Source organism: Perognathus longimembris, chromosome 1, assembly GCF_023159225.1.
Source record: "Perognathus longimembris pacificus isolate PPM17 chromosome 1, ASM2315922v1, whole genome shotgun sequence".
Classification (NCBI taxonomy): Eukaryota; Metazoa; Chordata; class Mammalia; order Rodentia; family Heteromyidae; genus Perognathus; species Perognathus longimembris.
Genome location: NC_063161.1, coordinates 2,443,506 through 2,454,409, shown reverse-complemented (window position 1 = coordinate 2,454,409; position 10,904 = coordinate 2,443,506).

Sequence of the window (10,904 nt, the reverse complement as noted above, 5' to 3'; positions counted from 1 at the left end):
GTCAACGGGGCCCGGCCTCCGCGGGCGGGATGGGGGGGTGGTCAACGGGGCCCGGCCTCCGCGGGCGGGATGGGGGGTGGTCAACGGGGCCCGGCCTCCGCGGGCGGGATGGGGGGTGGTCAACGCGGCCACACGGCGCCGGCCGGCCTCATCTTTAGTCCTCGCTGAATCGACCGGGGAAGTGTGGGGACCAGCAGGAGGAAGGAGAGACAAAGCGTGCTGCAGGAAAGCCGCCATTTCCCGGGCTATTTGTCACTTCAAGTGCGACCCATTAACCACGTGCTGTAATAAGAAGAGCTACTGGAAAATGATTTATTGATACTTTAGCCCTGTTAAAACAGGTTAATGTCAATACAATTAGCTTCCAGATCAAGGAAACCCCCTTAGAGAAAAGTTGATAAAACAGCGTGAAGGGCCGTGCTGCCCGTGGCTGGGGAGGGGCTGGGACCCTGTCCAGGAGGAGGGGGGGAGAGGGGAGGGGGAAGGGGAGAAGAGGGGAGAGAAGGAGGGGCAGCGCCCCTCCATGGCTGCGTGGCCTTCGCCCCAGCCCCTGACCCAGGACCCCACAGGCTGATGCCTGAGAGTGCGGGGCAGTTCTAAGGAAAGCTTAGAGCTCGGTGACAGCGCGGAGGACAGCGTGGGGACAGCGTGGAGGATAGCGCGGGGACAGCGCGGGGACAGCGCGGAGGACAATGGGGGGACAGCGTGGAGGACAACGGGAGGACAGCGTGGAGGACAGTGCGGGGACAGCGCGGAGGACAGCGCGGGGACAGCGTGGAGGACAGCGCGGAGGACAGCGCGGAGGACAGCGCGGGGACAGCGCGGGGACAGCGCGGAGGACAGCATGGAGGACAGCGCGGGGACAGCGTGGAGGACAGCATGGAGGACAGCGCGGGGACAGCGTGGAGGACAGCATGGAGGACAGCGCGGGGACAGCGCGGGGACAGCGCGGAGGACAGCGTGGAGGACAGCATGGAGGACAGCGCGGGGACAGCGTGGAGGACAGCATGGAGGACAGCGCGGGGACAGCGCGGGGACAGCGCGGAGGACAGCGTGGAGGACAGCGTGGAGGACAGCGGGGGGACAGCGCGGGGACAGCTCGGTGACAGCGTGGAGGACAGCGCGGAGGACAGCGCGGAGGACAGCGCGGGGACAGCGCGGGGACAGCTCGGTGACAGCGTGGAGGACAGCGCGGAGGACAGCGCGGAGGACAGCATGGAGGACAGCGCGGGGGACAGCGCGGAGGACAGCGCGGAGGACAGCGCGGGGACAGCGCGGAGGACAGCGCGGGGACAGCGTGGAGGACAGCGCGGGGACAGCGTGGAGGACAGCGCGGGGACAGCGTGGAGGACAGCGCGGGGACAGCTCGGTGACAGCGTGGAGGACAGCGCGGAGGACAGCACGGGGACAGCGGGGGACAGCGTGGAGGACAGCGCGGAGGACAGCGCGGAGGACAGCGCGGAGGACAGCGTGGAGGACAGCGCGGAGGACAGCGCGGGACAGTGTGGAGGACAGCGTGGAGGACAGCGTGGAGGACAGCGCGGGGACAGCGGGGGACAGCGTGGAGGACAGCGTGGAGGACAGCGCGGAGGACAGCGCGGGGACAGTGTGGAGGACAGCGTGGAGGACAGCGTGGAGGACAGCGCGGGGACAGCGGGGGACAGCGTGGAGGACAGCGCGGAGGACAGCATGGAGGACAGCGCGGGGACAGTGTGGAGGACAGCGCGGGGACAGCGTGGAGGACAGCGCGGAGGACAGCGCGGGGACAGCGTGGAGGACAGCGCGGAGGACAGCACGGGGACAGCGCGGAGGACAGCGCGGGGACAGCGCGGGGACAGCGTGGAGGACAGCATGGAGGACAGCGTGGAGGACAGCGTGGAGGACAGCACGGAGGACAGCGTGGAGGACAGCGTGGAGGACAGCGCGGAGGACAGCACGGGGACAGCGCGGAGGACAGCGCGGGGACAGCGCGGGGACAGTGTGGAGGACAGCATGGAGGACAGCGCGGGGACAGCTCGGTGACAGCGTGGAGGACAGCGCGGGGACAGCTCGGTGACAGCGTGGAGGACAGCGCGGAGGACAGCGCGGGGACAGCGTGGAGGACAGCGCGGGGACAGCGCGGGGACAGCGCGGGGACAGCGTGGAGGACAGCGTGGAGGACAGCGCGGGGGACAGCGGGGGACAGCGTGGAGGACAGCGCGGGGACAGCGTGGAGGACAGCGTGGAGGACAGCGTGGAGGACAGCGTGGAGGACAGCGCGGAGGACAGCGCGGAGGACAGCGTGGAGGACAGCGTGGAGGACAGCGCGGAGGACAGCGTGGAGGACAGCGCGGGGACAGCGGGGGACAGCGTGGAGGACAGCGTGGAGGACAGCGCGGAGGACAGCACGGGGACAGCGCGGAGGACAGCGCGGAGGACAGCGCGGGGACAGCGCGGGGACAGCGCGGGGGACAGTGTGGAGGACAGCGCGGGGACAGCGCGGGGACAGCGCGGGGACAGCGCGGGGACAGTGTGGAGGACAGCGTGGAGGACAGCGGGGAGGACAGCGGGGAGGACAGCGCGCCCGCTCTGCTGTTTCGTGGCTGTTGACTCTGGAGTTGCAGTAAATGCAGAGCCGCGGTGAGTGGGGGGGGCCCTGTGGGGAGGGGGGACGGGAAGAGTACGTGAAAGGTGGGTGGGATTGGGGCGCGTGTCAGGCGTGTCACCAACACAGGGCAGGGCGACAGGGCCCTCGGAAGGGGACAGCGCAGGCTGCATGGTGACAGTGGGCCCTGAGCGGCCGCTTCCCTGCCGAGCCGGGGCCCCTCCGGCTCCGCGTCACCCGGCCGAGGGGCCCCTGTGGCCTCCGCCCTGCGCAGGGGCTCGCAGTCCCCGCCCATCCCTCGGGCCCTCCTTGTGCACAGAGGGCCCCTTCACGGGACACGCCCCTCTCTGGGCACGCCCCCTCTCTGGGCACGCCCCCTCACTGGGCACGCCCCTCACTGGACACGCCCCTCACTGGATGCGCCCCTTGCTGGCCACGCCCCTCGCTGGCCACGCCCCGTACCGGCCACGCCCTTCGCTGGTCACGCCCCTCACTGGTCACGCCCCCTCACTGAGCTCGCCCCTCATTGGGCCCGTTCCTCACTGGATCCGCCCCCTCACTGGGCACGCCCCCTCACTGGGCACGCCCCCTCACTGGGCACGCCCCTCACTGGGCACGCCCCTCGCTGGGCACGCCCCCTCCCTGGGCACGCCCATCACTGGGCACGCCCCTCACTGGGCACGCCCCTCACTGGGCACGCCCCTCACTGGGCACGCCCCTCATTGGGCCCGTTCCTCACTGGATCCGCCCCTTCCCTGGCCACGCCCCTCCCTGGCCACGCCCCTCCCTGGCCACGCCCCTCACTGGGCACGCCCCCTCACTGGGCACGCCCCTCACTGGGCACGCCCCCTCCCTGGGCACGCGGCTTGGCCTTCGGGTCCCTCGCTGGCCGGCACTGTCGCGCTCCACGGCCTGAGCGGCTACGTCTTCCACATCCTGACCGCTGTTCTCACAGCTCCCGTGACCCCCGGGTCCGCTTGGTGGCTCACACCCGCGTGGAGCCCGGCCGCCTGGGAGGCAGAGGTCAAGGGTGACGGCTCTCGGCCTGCCTGGACCAAAAGTGTTCTGAGACTCCATCTGGGCACCGTGGTCCGGTTCACGCCGGTCAGTCCAGCTGTGGCGGGAGGCACAGGGAGGAGGCCCAGGCCAGCTTGGGCCACAGTGAGACCATCTCACAAAGAACGGGGCGAAGGAGGGGGGCGGGGGGCGGGGGAGGGCAGCGCCCAGAGAGCACGGGACTCAAGGCCTGGCGTGGAGGAGGAGGGGGGCCTGGCGTGGAGGAGGAGGGGCCTGGCATGGAGGAGGGGGAGCCTGGCATGGAGGAGGAGGAGCCCCACATGGAGGAGGAGGAAGGGCCTGGCATGGAGGAGGAGGAGGGGAGGCCTGGCATGGAGGAGGAGGGGGGGCCTGGAGTGGAGGAGGAGGGAGGCCTGGCATGGAGGAGGATGGGGGGCCTGGCGTGGAGGTGGAGGGGGGGGGCCTGGCGTGGAGGAGGAGGAGGAGCCCCACATGGAGGAGGAGGAAGGGCCTGGCATGGAGGAGGGGGAGGAGCCTGGCATGGAGGAGGAGGGGCCTGGCATGGAGGAGGAGGAGGAGGGGCCTGGCATGGAGGAGGAGGAGGAGGGGCCTGGCATGGAGGAAGAAGAGGGGCCTGGTATGGGGGAGGTGGAGGGGGGGGCCTGGCATGGAGGAGGAGGAGGAGGGGCCTGGCATGGAGGAGTTGGAGGGCCCTGGCATGGAGGAGGAGGAGGGGCCTGGAGTGGAGGAGGAGGAGGGGCCTGGCCTGGAGGAGGAGGAGCCCCACATGGAGGAGGAGGAAGGGCCTGGCATGGAGGAGGGGGAGGAGCCTGGCATGGAGGAGGAGGAGGAGGGGCCTGGCCTGGAGGAGGAGGAGGAGGGGCCTGGAGGAGGGGGAGGAGCCTGGCATGGAGGAGGAGGGGCCTGGCATGGAGGAGGAGGAGGAGGAGCCCCACATGGAGGAGGAGGAAGGGCCTGGCATGGAGGAGGGGGAGGAGCCTGGCCTGGGGGAGGAGCTGGCGTCGGATGTAAGGTGACCGCCCCTGCTGGAAGGCATCAGGAAGATGAGCAAGGAAATGTGTGACGTGGCAGGGACGGCAGCTCGGTGCGCATGGGGCCCGCACCGTGACAGTGACAAAGGAGGCAATTTCCATACAAACCTGGAGGTAAACGCTGGCGCGCGGCCTTCCCCATTTGCTCCCGCGATGGATGCCAGCGAATCGTCCCCATCTCCTCCCCAGACGCGAGGGAGGCATCGGCCTCCTCCTCCTCTCCTTCCTCTCTCCTCTCCTTCCCATCTCCGTTCTCCCCTCTATTTCCTCCTCCCCCCACACGCACACGCACGCACACGCGCACACACGCACACACACGCACGCGCACACGCGCACGCACGCACAGAGCTGGTTTTGAAGCCAGGCTCTTCGCGCCTCCCCTCCGGTGCCCGGTGCCCGGTGTGCGCCGCCATGCCCGCGGGACGCCGCGCTCTTGGGGGAGTCTGCCGTCCTGGGGTGGCGGCCGTGGGAATGCCGGTGCAGGGCGCGCGTGTGAAGGGAGGCGCGCGGCGCGGTGACTTCACGGAGAGGCTGGAGGCGCGTCCCGGGATCGCTACACGAGCTCGGAAGAGACAGGCCGAGGCGTCCACCGCGGGGCCGAGGCTGCCACGGAGAGGCGAGCGTGGACCCCGCCCCCCCCCCCCGCCCCGTGCCCGCCGGGCGCCGGCTCCGCGGGCTCGGTGGGTCCCGGCTCCCTCCTCTGCACCCGTCAACCCCCAGCGGATGGGCGCCTGCCGCGCGCCTCCCGCGGCCGCGCGGGGGGCCTGGCGCGGCCTCCTCCTCTGCCGCCGTCACCGCCTTCGCCGGGGGCGCGGGGAGGGCGGGGTCTGCCCCACCCGCCTCTCCGCTGTGCCGGGGCGGGCGCGGGGCGTGGTGGGCTCTGAGAAGCACCCTCTCGTGGGCACAGAGGCCCCGCCGTCGGGTCCCCTCCACCCCGTGGAGCGTGGACACGGCCCAGGAGAAGTCATCTGAAAAAGACATTTTTCTCCACTGCCAGAGGGATTATTGACAAAACGAGCCATCTATTCACATTATCTTGGGACTCTGCACCGGGGAGAATAGACACTATAAATCTTAGTTGTGTAGAAACCCAGGAGCCAGGAGGCTTTCGTGGATGGCAAATAGAAAAGTCCAGTGGGTTCAGACCTGTTTATTTTACTTAGCGAGAAGGAGCATTCTGTACCCAGCCAGGCAGGAAATGGCTTTTGGGGATGGCCACTTAGCCCAGCTGTTGGCCCTGAAACCGTGGGAGGAATCGCTGCGTGCAATTAGAGCAGGAAGCTCCAAGGACTGTATTTTGTAGCCGGTGATGCAAACTTCTGGAACTTGAGGGCTGCTGCCGTGGGGCATGCTGGGAAGGAAGGTCAGGCGGCAGGTGTCAGACGAAGGGCCCCGTCTCCAACGTGTGGGGTCAGCGGGGGCGCGCTGGCAGCCTGGGGGTCAGCACACCCCGCTTGCAGGTGCGGTCCCTGACACCTCTCCCAGGCCGGCCGGGAGCATGGCACCTGGGCGGCAGATTCGGGGAGCCAGGGCCACGGCTCCACCTGGCTGTCCACCCCTCGTCCACCTGGCTGTCCACCCCTGCTCCAAGAGACACCAGGAAGACATCACTAGCACCACAAGGGACCCCCAGGATGCGGTCTGGCCCTCACTGAGACACAGGTGGCTTTGTTTGGGGTCCCCCCCGTGCCGGCGACCCACCTAACGCACGGCTTCCTCTCTGCACCGTCTTCCAAGAGCGCTGCGCCCCGCAGCCCGGAGCTCCTGCTGAGTCCCTGGCCGCGGCAGCCTGCCCGGGCTGCCCCCTCCCTGCTTCCCTGGCCCCGCAGTCGCAGGGCCCAGAAGCGGGGAGCGCGGCAGCCCTGCAGCTGGGAGCCGGGCTCAGCCAGCCGCTCACCTGGCTCTGCCTCAGGACGAGCTTTTCCCGAGGCGGGAAGCGCAGCGCTGACCCACGGGGGCCCAGGAGGAAAGGGATCGACGCCAGAGCCGGCCCGGGCCACGCGAGGCCCCACGCGCCCCTCCGGGCTGGACCCCTCCCCGTCCCCCCGGCCCCCCCTCCTCGCCGGCCCCCCTGCCCCCGGGCCCCCCTGCCCCCCGGCCCCCTTCCCCGCCGGCCCCGTGGGCTCCGGCCCCGCCCCGCTAAGCCGAGATCAGATGCGCACAGCCCTGATCAGAGCCGCCGACGCCAACCCAGCGGCTTCTAAATTTGGGACCCAAAAGAACAAGCGTCAGATGGCGGCCTTGCAGCTGGGAGACTGGATGCAAAAGAGGGGCCCGGGCGCCCCCTCCCCCCCACCCCACTGGGCGGCCTCTCTGCTTCCCGCCAGACCCCAGGTCTCCCAGCCCGGCCTCGTGAGATAATTAGTCCACGGCCCAGCAATCTCCGCGTGTTGAAATTCATCCTGAACCCTCGCAGCCCGCTGGGCTTCATTTCAAAGACCCCTGCTCCTTCATCTTCCCAGCCGCCTTCATTAATTCTCGCGCCCGGGCGGGGGCCCGCCGCGCCCGTCCCTCCTCCCAGGGCCCACCGCAGTCTCGGCCCTGCAAATTGATCGGCGCGCCCTCCTCCCTGGCACCACGGGAGACGCCGTGCGTCCGCGGCCGGCCGGCTTCTCCTCTGCCTTCAATTTACAGACAGCTCAGCTCCAGCAGAGGAAGGTGAGGCGAGATTAATTGGCAGAGCTGGCGAAGACCGCTCCGCGCCCGGAGTGGGTGTCGGGCTGCCACGTGGGCCGCCCAGCAATTGGTTGCGTGTGACCCTCTCCCTTTTCCCTTTTCCTTAATCTTCACTGTTAGCATTTGAAGCGGCAGCACTGTTAATTATGCTGGGTCACCCCTCACCCTGGAAAGGGCACGTCGGTTGCTCACAGGGAGGAAGACGGTGCCAGGCAGCGGCCGGGAGCGACCTTGGGGAGTCGGACCATCCACGCAGTGGATGTGTGTGCGTGAGGTGTGGAGGCTTGCACGTGCGTGTGTGCAGTGTGTGCGGTGTGTGAGGTGTGGAGGCTTGCACGTGCGTGTGTGGCCTGTGTTCGGGGCACGCACGCCATGGGAACTGAGTCCAGGCCACCGGCGCTGGTCTCCATCTTTGTCCCTTCCAGCCGTGTCTCCGGCTCCTCCTGACCCCAGCCCTCATCTTCTTCCTCTGCTGGACCACGCTGCCCCCCTCAGCTGGGCAGCCACAGCTCCTGCTTCAGAGGGGCCCGCCCCCCCCGCCCCTCCCTCACCTTCTACCAGGAGAGAGGGCGTCTGTGGGCAGTGGTCTCCCGCATGCTGCAGACAGCTTGGGGTGCCGATGATGCGCGACCGTGCTGAACAGCATGGCGTTGGGCCCCAAAGCTGCACGTCACGCACCCTGCCATGGCAGCAAAGACCCCGTCGTGGCGGTGGACATCTGGCTACGATGGGTGGTCTAGGGAATCCTGCGTTCAGGACAGGCGGGGTCTCCCCCGCACCCCCTTCCCTGCCCCAATCTTTTGAATCTGAGGTTGGCTGTGTGCAGGGATGGAGCGTCTGTGTCCCGGCCAATCCTGGCCTCCAGGAATGGCTTCCCCCACGGCTAAGTTTGCTTTGCTTAATAAAGGCTCCAGCTTTGCCCACTAGCATAGCCCCCCTAAAGAACAGGTTTCTGTTTGGCATGGTCTAAATATTCATGGAAGCAAAATTATGCAGCATGTATTTTTGTGTTTCCTTCAACACGATGTTTTAAAGATTAATCCATTATGTTACTGACAGCTGTGATTCTACATATTGAGGTTTATTTATCCATTTTGCTGTTAAAGGACATTTGTGTTGTGATATGCTTGTGCAAATTTTCTTCTGGGTGAGCTTTGGGGTGAAGTTGTCAATTACCAAGGGTGTGTTCCTTACATTTCCTCAGCAACTGGAACTCTTCCTACCAGAACACCTTGCTCTGAGCTTCTCCATCTTTGTCACCTCTCTCTCTCTCTCTGTGTCTTTATCTATTATCTATCTCTATCTATCTGTCTGTCTCTGTCTGTCTATCTGTCTGTCTTTATCATCTATATCAATCTATATCTATCTATGTATCATCTATCTCTATCTATCTATCTATCTATCTATCTATCTATCTATCTATCTATCTATCTATCATCTCTCCACCACCTTTAAATCATTGTACAAAGGAGTAGCAATTCAACATGTTAGTCTTGTGAGTACAAAGCACCTTGATCAATGCCACCCCTTGCATGTTCTCCCTCCATCCCCTCAATTTTCTTAGTTCCATTGTCGACTCCGCTCCCTGTGCAGCCCCCCCCCCTCCCCCGCCACGTGGCAGCTCCCGGACCTTCTGTCTCACTGTGCGTTAGTTGTTCAGAGGAGCTGCCCCACGGTGAGCCTTCCCTGCACAGGCCAGCTGCAGTCCATATGTTTGTAAATATGTGCGTATGGCCCATGTATGTTTACACTTTTATTTGTAATTCACATGTGCTTTGTCTCTCTAACTTGCTTCACATAACATAAATTCTTTCCAGATCCATCTATTTCCCTGCAAGCGACATAATGCTGTTCCTGATGAATGTGTAAAATTTCATCTATATACAATTCATACACACACACACACACACACACACACGTCATTGTTCCTGTCGGATAGTGACGCTTCTCGCTTTTTGATCCATCCATCCATTGAAGAGCAGATGGCTGTTCTCAGAGCGTGACTGTGGTCAGCCGTACAGCAGTGAGCATGGTTGTGTCGATGTCTTCCTCCTGTCCTCTCTTGTGATCTTCTGGATACAGGCCCAGGGGTGGTATGGCTGGATCATAGGGTAGGGCTATGTTTTTAGGTTTCCCAGGACCCTCCACACTGCCTTCCACGATGGTGCCTCCGTTTACCTTCTCACCAGCCTTACAGTTGGGCTCTTACCCTTCATCCCCCCTCCCCCCAGCATTTCTTGTTGATACTTGCTGCGTGTGTAGTGATTGCTCATTGAGGTTTCAAATTGCATTTCCTTGATGACTATAAAGCAGCGTTTCCGTGCTCACAGACCCATTGCAGATCCACTTTGGGGGTGTGCCTGACCTCCCCGCCCTTTTGTTTTTTAACATTTTTTTTTCTCCCTGAAAAATTATCTTTAAGCAGCTATACAAGGGAGTTGCCGTTTAACAAAGCAGCTTATAAACACAATGCATCTTGAGCAGTCACCCTTTTCAACTTTCTTACCACTTGTTCCTACCCATCCCTTCCCTTGCTCTTCTTAATTTTGTGGTATATACATTGGATTCTTGACAGGATTTTATCTGGGATTTGCAAAAGCGCTCCATTTATTTTAGAGACGGGATCTTTGTCAGCTATATGTGCTGCAGATATTTCTTGCTAATGCTTGTTTTCCCTTTTTGACTCTTTCGCTAGTGTGCTTTCAGGGAACAGAAATACTTAATTTTATGTGGCTAAGTGTAGCCAGCCTTTCCTTTGTGGTTTATTGCACTTTGAATCTTGTTCAGAAAAATCCTTCACTATCCAAAGGCCAAGAAGACATTTCTCTCCTATCAACTTTTAATAGCTTTATTGAGTGTTTTGATGTTTGCATTTGTATCTCCCTGTGCCAGAATTAGTTTTTTGAGCATGAGGAGAGTTGAGGGTCAAGTTTCATTTTTCTCCAAAGTAGATAACTCGTGGCCTGCGACCTGTTTCTCTCCTTCTTTCTTTTGTGGAGCAGACACTTCTAAATCAAGGGTCCCCACACAGGGTCTTTGTCTGCTTTCTCATCTCTGTCATCACACCAAAACCTCTGTGTTTGTCCAAGGGCATCTTGTATCTGGTAGGACAAATTCTCCTTTGTTTTTTCCACACAAAATTTAGAACCAACATATCAAGTCCATGGAGATAGCTGGTGTGGCTCCCACCTGCAATTCTAGCTACTCAGGAAGCTGGGATCTAAGCATCCTGGGTAGACGTCAGTCTGGGTAGAAGAGTTTGTGAGACTCTTACTCTGATTAACTACCAAAAGCCAGAAGTGGAAGCATGGTGCAAGTAATAGCACCTTGCGGGTAAGCTAAGAGACAATGCCCAGACCTGAGTTCAAACCCTCGTACTGGCATACACACAGTCACACACGCATGCATGTGTGCACACACACACACACATTCCACAGAGAAGCTTTTTGGGATTTTAGTTGGAATGACCCTGAGTTCATGCACACTAACATCTGTGTAAGACTAAACCCTCCATCAATGCCAACCGCCTCTTCTCTGGTCTTCGGAGCTTCTTTAACATTTCTCAACATGGCTTT